We start from the raw sequence: 9364 nt of genomic DNA on the forward strand, positions 1-9364 counted from the left end.
CGCTTGCAGTGTGCGAGGTCAGAGCATGAGTCAACCCCATAAAGGGCTGATGATGCTGTAATGTTGTTTGAAATGCACCACTACCTCCGAGACGCAGGTGAATTTGTGATTTAGGGATGTTAATAACAAACCTCGTTTGCTCGCTCCGTGTCACGCCGGGCTATGTAAGCGTTATTTACCTATAAACGGTGATGGTCATCGTGGGGAGCTAATGTGAAAAGAATCGAGAACAATATGTGTGTGTATCCCCCCCTCAGGAACAATTGAGAGAGTGCAGAGAGTGATGTGGCACTGCGGCCGTCCCAGCTTGTCTGTCTTAGCCAGCGGAAACAGGTGTAAGCTGTGAAAGTGCTTGATGAATGTTCTCTTTAGTGCCGGTGACTGACTGCCCTTATTCAAACAGCAGACAGCTCCTCTAGCTAAGTACTCTGGGAGCAGATACTGTACATGGCTCACACAGGCATATAGTGCAACCAGGCAGACACACAGATGCAAGAACAAGTGTGCAAATATAGATGCATAGAGATGTTTTTTTTTTTAGCATACTTAGGTATGTCACAAAGCCCATTTTTCTAACATTTTGATAGGAGGGTATTCACTGGAAACGTGATGACTGATTTATTCTCTGCGTTGATGATAAGAGACATGAGCTCCCCACCTGTAGCCTCCCCCCCGGGGTGGTGTATGTGGGCGTATGTGTGTGTGCATGAGATGCATCCATTCTGATAATTATTACACTGCAGGGATGAATAGGCTGCAAGAGGATACAGCCCCACACATGACAACTTAATCAAGCCGTGCAAGGACAAAAATAGGATTAAAGAGGGAGCGAGAAATGTGAAAGACGTCTCGCTTTTCATGATCTATGAATAGAGTGTGAAACAAAAGGACAGCAGTTGATGGGAGGCCTGTGTGATGAAGACAGACTGTTCCCCTCTGGGCTGATGGGATGACTGACAGAAGCAGAGGGTCACGATCTGACTTCCCCACCTGACAAAGGAAGAAAAGAGTCACATTTAAACAAAGAGCTTGCCATCCAAACATAGCTTTCATCTCAGTCAGTCTGACTATGAGACACATGAAAGGGAAATATGCTCACACACAGGCACAAAAAGCACAGACAAGCAAATCAGCAAACACCCACGTTTAGAGCAGTGCATCCTTTATTACTTTTAGGTTATTGCTGTTTCTTTTCTTGGCTGGCCTCTGACCCTCCCTCCGCACTGAACTTTTATTTACGGTTTTCCTTTTGAACTTTATTCTGTGCTCCGTGCAATTATATCAAATGTAAAAGCCAGAAGGCAGAGGACTCCGCAAGGAGAAGTAAACTCTCGATGAGCATTCTTCTTTGCCGAGCTACCTGCACATATACAACACAGATGTAAAGACACAAAACGTGACGTGAATGAGGAATGATGAGGGGTTCTTAGAAATTGTCATTGGTGTGAGGAGGTCTGTGCATGTCTGATGGCCTCTTGTAACCTTTCGGTTGACACCCCGCCACATGTCCCAAAGAAACCAATTACTCCCTTGTCTGATGCTTTTCCACAGCTCGATATGCCAACTTTTATCCAAGCATGCTTTGGTCCAGGGCAATAGTTATTCATTGTTTAACTATTTATTTCTTCTTCTGTTTTTCTTTTAATCTTGTATATTTGGTAGGTCATACATAAAAAATGGTTTTGCTGTTAACTTTTGTGCAGAGAAAATATAAAATTCTTTCAAGCACAATTGAATTTCTGAAAATAATAGGCAATTAGAAAAACACTAAAAGGGTTTGTCAAGTGCAGTAATGTGAACATAATGTGAATTTGTGTTTTGGAGCAGTGAAGCAAATACAAACAACTAACATAGTGACATAACTGGCTCACTTGGTCCAGCACGAGAGCTCATCTAGTACCAAAGACAGGAGACTACCTACAACATCATTCTGGATGCAGTAAATACAGTCCACATTCTCACACTGTGTGTATCCACACAGCGTGTTATGTAATGCACTACAACTGTGCTTTAGTCTCCATACAAATAAAAACACTTGGAATGAAAAATACAGTCGAAGTATTCATATCACAAAAAGAATACTAAACACACACTAACTTTTGTTGCCTTCAGAAGCTTCTTGTGGTCTGCAGCGTGAAACCCTTTGAGAAAAAGACTCTTCTTGATTTGAATTGATGCAACTGAGCTTTTCACTGGGGAAAGACTGCGCGCATATTTAACTTTGGTTGTCAGAAATTTCACTATTTTGAACCAGCTTGGCAGCGTGCTGTCTGGGAGAACAGTCTCAACGGATGTTTGGATGATTATGATTCTCTGTGAAATTCTATCTTTAAAGCTTAAATTTTTATATTGTTTTAATAGCTGTTTGGAAAAGTTTTCACTTTTGAAGCCTGTGTTCTTTCCTGAAGACCTTTATCACAGTCATTTCGTGTCACAATATGGACATCGATCATGATATGATACATTTTCTGGAAAATCAATACAGCAATATTTCTCTGGATGTTCTAAACCACTTCATCACATCACACAAAAAAATCCAATGTTGCCATAAATTAGGATGCAGCATTACTCACTATGACCTAAAATAGTCCACTCAGAAATGTTAAAGGGTATATTGCACACACAAATTGTGCTGTTGCGAGCAAAGTCATTGTATTTGACCTTCTGGTACCACTGGAAAGAGAAATATATACGCAGGTTATCATTCAGCCCTCTTCTCATTCATTTACTCCATGTCATACCTCTCTATTCTGAAGTATTCTTCAACAATCTTTACTTGAAGTACCTGATGATTCAAAGCATTTAATCTAATTGTCATGTTTCTAGATATAACACTGCTTCTTATTCAAATACCCTGTGCTTATTTTCCCTGTAGGTCACCGTAAATCCCTTGAATATGAAAACGCGGATTAACAGAACTCCTGCCACATGTATTTAAAATGCACAGTTGTAATACTATGCTCTCATTTGCATCTGGGTGAATACATGAAATATTCTCAGACTAATTTGCACCCAAAAAGAAAGTGTTCTATATTTTTTTTTTCTTTTTTGCTATTTTTAAACTACTAAAAATACTTTTTGTGTCACTTTAACAGAGTAACTAGTGCAACAACCCCAGAACAACATTTCTATCTGTGAGCAGACGCATGCTTCATCAAACTTTAATCACTCCCAAGCGGTGTCCTCCTCTAATCGAACACACTGAAGCCTCTGCCCACTTTGTCACTGAGGAGGTGGGGAAAGTAGAACTGTAATGATTTACCCTTTTGAAATGAAATGTTATTATATATTGCAAACAGTTTTAAGTGATATGACATTCCCTTATGACTCTTTTGTCATAAACTGCGACATACACTATGCTATTCCGTGTCCGAGTTCTAATTTATGGTACAAGAGCCGCTTGAGAAAAGACAAACAAGAGCAATAATTTTATTTTGATAGGTGGGATTGCAGTCGTTTATTTTGATACATTCAGCATTTTTTGCCCATTCCTGACGCAATAAAGAGCATTCAATATTTAACCCCCAACTCAGACTTTGCGTGAGGAAGGAATGTAGCGAGCAATGTTTTTTGCCTGTGCCGCCTGTAACACAATTATAGCTCAGTGGGTTATACTATTTGCGTGGGTTTGCTTCTGTTGCTCCTTTTTCCTCTTACAGTCCAAAAACATGCCGGTCTTGTGAACTGGAGACTCTTAATTTCCTGTTGTGGGTGTGAATGTGAGTGTGAATGTGTTTGTCCATATGTGTTAGTCCTGTGATAGACTGCTGGCCTTACAACACCTATAGGCTGCAGCTCCTCAATACTGTGAAGAAGATAAGCGGATATAAAAGATGGACTGATGGATGTTACTGTTATATGTCAATGTGGATGTGTTGATTTGATTCATATCAGCGAGAGGTTGGAGGGAAATATCATTCAGACATGTCAGGCAAAAACATGAAGTCATGTGTGAGAGAAACAGACAACTTCACTTCAAGTTAAAGTTTGAGTTTGTGTTTGTAATGTGACTTCACAGACTTTAAAACTTATTGCAAATGTATTAGCAGCCGACAAAAGCTTTTAGGTATGCAAAATATATACAGTGCAGTATACATTAATGGTAAATGTATTCAGATGCTTACCCAAGTAAAACCTATAGCACACTGGAATAATGCATAATAATCCATTACGGGTAAATGTTGTGCATTCTCAATTTAATGAATACATTTAATTTTAAGTCATAGATTGATGCATTGATCTGTAGACAACACTGTCATTATGTGATAAGTCTAATGGTGTAATGTAAGGCTTTATCACAATATTTAGCTTTCATTAACTTCACATGTGAAATAATATAAAGTGCTAATATTGTCCTTATATTGTATTTTAATTGTTAAATTAAATGTACATCAGCACAAAAATGAAAGACTTAAAGTCTTACAATACATATACAATATATATAGTTATCCTCCACCTCAGGTAGAATATGACATTTGTCTTGCTTAATATAATTTATGTTGTTTGTCAGAGCGTGCGTTTTCCAACATGATTTAATTTCAGAAAGTTGCCTTGTGTAAACATTATTCTACAAATCATAGTTTTAGAATAATTCTGACGAAATGTTATTCAGGAATCTGATTTACACAGTTTAATATTGGTTGTAATAAGAACTTAAATAGATTTATCTGCATTTGATGGAGTTGTTTCTTTATAATACTTAGTCTTCTCTGTAAAAATACTGAAGACTGGTTCCAAGATTTTAAGTGCAGAAAACTGGCTAATTTGATTTGGAGCTGTATACAACAACACTGCAGCCAGGGAGATTCCTGTTGGTACTTGAGCTAGAATGGCAGCATAATCTCTTTGAATGCCGGTTAATTGAGTATTGGTCTGAATTGCAAATGGCTAAGTGCTCAGGACACAAAGACAAACAATTGACACACGCACACATGCTTCCCAAAACCAAGAAAACCCCGCTTCCTGCCACTCAGGCTACACCAAGGAAAATAAACCAAATGGCCACTTGCGAGCATGTAGCGGCATCATACAATGTCAACAATCACGTCTGCATTATGCAAAAAGTGGGTAAACAACAGACTGAGGGACACAAATTGGCTCAACACCAGCTGTCTAATTAGCTTTGTGCTGCTCTTGAAAAGCAAACAGTGAAAGCGGGACAGTCTGAAAGCCGGCCAGGCAAGTGTTCTGTTCCCCCCAAATCAGACGGGGCGCTCCAATTCTGCTTCTGCAGAGAGAGAGAGGGGGAGGTTTTCAAATAAGACACACAGATTAGATCATACGTGAAGTCCCCAGAAGGCCTCCGCTCAGTTATTTTGGAAGCACTGTAAAGACTCACAAGAGGCTTGGGTAGAATTTACATTTTAATGAAGCCTTAGCTGATTGCTATTACGTGGCGTTCCTAGCAACTGCCTAGTTTAAGCTCACGTGAAATACACAATCAAGAGTATGTGCACACAGACATACACAGAAAAACAGCCTGATGTACATGTGCGCGCACAGGCTGCAGATACCCACACGCCCCACTAATTTAACACACTCCTGCTGAGAGGTTGTTGCAGAAACAAATTGTCCTGTAAACATCGGGAGAGAGCAGAGAGAACCAGAGGGGGTGCATTACATGGCAAAAACACATTCTCTCCCAGCACGATGCGGCTGGGAAAAAAAACAAAAACATTTGCAACAATTCTTTTGCATTAGAACATGCACAAAATATTGATCATTGTGTTATATGGCACACGACAAGTTCCAGTTAGGAATATTTAGGGGAACAGGGAATGGGGTCATCTTTAAATGTTGAAACATCACAGTGACAGGCACGGCGATGAGTAGCAGGAGCACCGTGACAAGTGGCACAGTGACGAGTTTTACTGACAAATTTTGCTCGGCGAGAAACGACATGTATCATGTCAGAATCGTCGGGACTCGTCACTTCACTGTCATTTACCAACAGCCTGTGTGGGAGTGAAGACAAATCCACATTCCCACGTCGTTATCAGGCACACTGCAGTCGGGGGCGTGAGTAATGATTAGTCACGTACAGTGGTGGCTGCTATTCACCAGTCATCACTAAATAAAATATGGCAGCAATGAAATTCCTGCCGTTAATGACATTTTTTTTGTAAGTGACATCAAACACACTACAAAAGCAGTTTCATGAGGTGGAAAACAAATCCAGCTTGTGCTGTGGGACTCAGTGAAACAGAGTCCTTGGCAGTCCTTAGACTTGTTTAAAAATGATCAGTTCCTTCCTTGTAAATGGCATGTGCTCCTGGCACATCCAGAATAGGAGACATCTTATCTGCAGCCCTGCTCTTATCGCTCAGCCCCAGTGGAAACTATTGCCAGGTAGCAGGTTGTCATACGACACACAGCGCTGTGACAAGCCACAGCTCAGCATAGTTTGCCCCACACCACTGGCAGCTCCCATGTGATAATACATAACACAACAGTACTGCAGGGTCTCGGATAGCACCAAAGGGAAATATGAACGCAGTGGTGATTTATATCTGCCTTATTAAAGACCTGACCTTGACCATGGGGAAAACTGGATTAGTCAGATTTTTCTAACACAGGATGATGTTATGCTGTTGAAATGAAGAGCCTCTTCCTTTTTTCATGCTCTCTGTTTTTATGCTCCCACTTTCTTTGTCTTGCGATCACGAGCATCCACTATTCATTGTGCCGTTAAACAAAAGGAAGGTCTGATGCAACAGTCTGCGGCCAGGCGTCTCTCCCTGGCATAACATTAACACAGCAGACACTGACTCGGCACTCGGCACTTGCTGTGGGGTAACACTGCTTGAACAAGCAACGCGCGCGCCAGCCATGCTACCTCAGTCGTAGTCAAAGCCTGATGAAAGGATCCCGGAGGTGATTGAAAGGATAAATACACGCTGCAAACTGTAGCTCACGGCAGATAGAAATCCATTTTCGTCTGAGCTAGAAATACATGAGCATGTAATTTTTTACTTGTAGATGACTTGTGCAAGAGGGCTTTTTGTCCAAGACATGTAATCATTTCTGGATAGGCCTACATTTCAGAAACATAATTAAATTTGGGTAAAACAACCTCTTGGCTCTTTCATCTAAGCAATTTTTGAAACGTTCGGTATGCAAAGAGCTCTTAAGTGAAACAGAGAGACAACCCTTACTAGCAATAACCTTGGTGATGTTGACCATGGCTCGGTTCAAATCCATTTTGAACACTAGTGGTTGTAGAATGAGAAGTGATACTCTCAAAGGATAAAAAACAATTCTTGAGTAAATGAATCGAAAAGTATTTATATCAATAAAATGATAGGGAGACATTGAATTGACCTCACATTACAGGGTCCCTACACTCCTCTCCCACATGGAACATTAGTGCTCCTTTTCTTTAACCCTCTTCATCTCCTCCTCTCCTCCCCCTTCTCATTTTCTCCTCTGCTGTCTACAAGGCTTTTTTGCCTTACCGTTAGACGTTATCTCAAAGACCAGATCACCATGGCAACAATTAGCCACATCGTCATCGCCTACACTCTGTGTTTGATGGCTGTGTATGTTTTTTTTATTTTGGAGGGTTTGTCGATGCACCCATACCTCACTGGCAGATCGCCAAGTAACCTGTTCTGGTGATGAAGGAACAATGTTGCCATCTGTTGGATCCATGTGTTTGCACACAGCGGATGACATTGAAAAAACAAACAGCATTCGTGTGATGACTCATGACGGGCAATCACATGCCAATTAAGACCATCACATCCGACCAAGAGCTGTATGGCTCAATCATATTTCACAAGTTGGAAACACATCACAGCCACAGGAGCCCGTCTTGGAAAAGGTCAGCGTTCAGCATACAATTTCTTAACCTTGAAACTAATAGAAACTGAAAATAAAAGATGTTGTCTCGCTCTAGTTTCTGATATGAAATGCAGCCGTACTCAACATGATGGTGGTATAAACGAGTCTGACTCAGGTAAAAGTCGAGTGAGAGAAGCTCGGTGGCAGCTTGGTTAATTAAACATTGAAAATATTTGGGCTTACAACCAGAACTTACATTTATTCATCAGCACCTGCCATATAGTATATCTCTAAATGAAAAGAGTGCTCTCTCTTGCAGCACAGGGTACCAACTAATGTGAGAGATAATGTACTGGCTCAGATTTTGGCTGAGTGTTACCCTTGAAATCTTGGATGTTTCTGCTCTCAAGAGGCGCTAATTAAGGTTTTTTTTTCCCTAAATCTTACTGTTAAGATGTAATACTAGTCACAAATAATTTTCCATGTGGGACAGATCATTGCTCTTATTATTTATTCTTCTCACGAAAGAGCTTGCCAAGTAAAGGGTGTTAAAATGTTTACCTACATTATCAGAAGTTCTTCCTCAGATGCTACAAAAGCTATTCTCTAGCGATGAAGTACAGAAATAAAACTGGTTATTTAGAGAGAGGTAGGTAAATAAAATTAGGTCTGCTGGGGGGCATTTCTGCACTGGCACCATAGGTGGGGACCCCTGCTAAGACACAAGCCCAGGGCTTCATATTAATTATTATTCTGCAGAGCTGTTTAGCGAGGGATCTATTTCAATGTCTTTACATTTGGATTTACAATATAGCTTCTCCTCTAAAGATAAATGACCGTGTCACGCAGACCAGTCACTGGCACACGACTATGTTTGGTTTCAGGTCTCCACCATGAAGACGACAAAAGCTTTCCAGCTCTTGGACCGTAAAACTCTGCTAGAACAGGTAAACCACACTGGCACCACACCAGAAAAATCCAGTAGAGCCGTCATGTTATAATGATGATGTTTTTTTTTACAGTTAAAAATGTGTTTCTATGACAACCAGCTATATAGTGTTACATGGGCATGCACACACAATCAGATAAAAGGTAAGATGTCGAGATGAAGACAAGAAAAGATCATATTTCTTTGATTTATCTGAAGTTAATTACTCTTTAGATCCTGTATCTTTAATTGTAAAATCAGCCATTTGTTTTAGTTTAGTTCAGCACCAGCCTTTAAAAATACAAAAGGTTGCGCAATGTTTTCACTGGCTGTCATGTACACTGCATTTTTTAAGTTTCCTCAACGTGTTGCTATATTTGGCTGCATGTTGTAACACCCCGCCGTGAGGTAAATGATCCCCGAAAAACCTTGGCTTAAAACTCTGTGAAATGTTCTTCAAATTAATGCAAGTACCTAGTTTCCTTTCATCATTTATTCATTGGGAGCATTTTTTTTTTTCACTGTATCCATGCAGAGGCTTTTTCCCCATTAGAGGAAGATCCAGTAACCCAGGTGTAAAAAACAAAACAAAAAAAATGTAAAAGAAGTTTTTATTTTTCATTTTTACCATATTCCTTCCCTACTAATACCAGA

The 9364-nt window shown here is 40.2% G+C and overlaps 1 long non-coding RNA gene across 3 annotated transcripts in view; it reads left to right on the forward strand.

Annotated features, from left to right (window-relative positions):
- LOC113746858 (uncharacterized) overlaps positions 1-8729 on the forward strand; it is a 193449-nt gene extending 184720 nt beyond the window's left edge. For all 3 annotated transcript variants that reach the window (XR_003463197.1, XR_003463200.1, XR_003463198.1), the window contains one exon: positions 8667-8729. This is a non-coding gene — a long non-coding RNA (uncharacterized LOC113746858). The remainder of the gene's footprint in view (positions 1-8666) is intronic.
- The last annotated feature ends 635 nt before the right edge of the window (positions 8730-9364 follow it).

The sequence above is a fragment of the Larimichthys crocea genome, chromosome I, assembly GCF_000972845.2.
Source record: "Larimichthys crocea isolate SSNF chromosome I, L_crocea_2.0, whole genome shotgun sequence".
Lineage (NCBI taxonomy): Eukaryota > Metazoa > Chordata > Actinopteri > Sciaenidae > Larimichthys > Larimichthys crocea.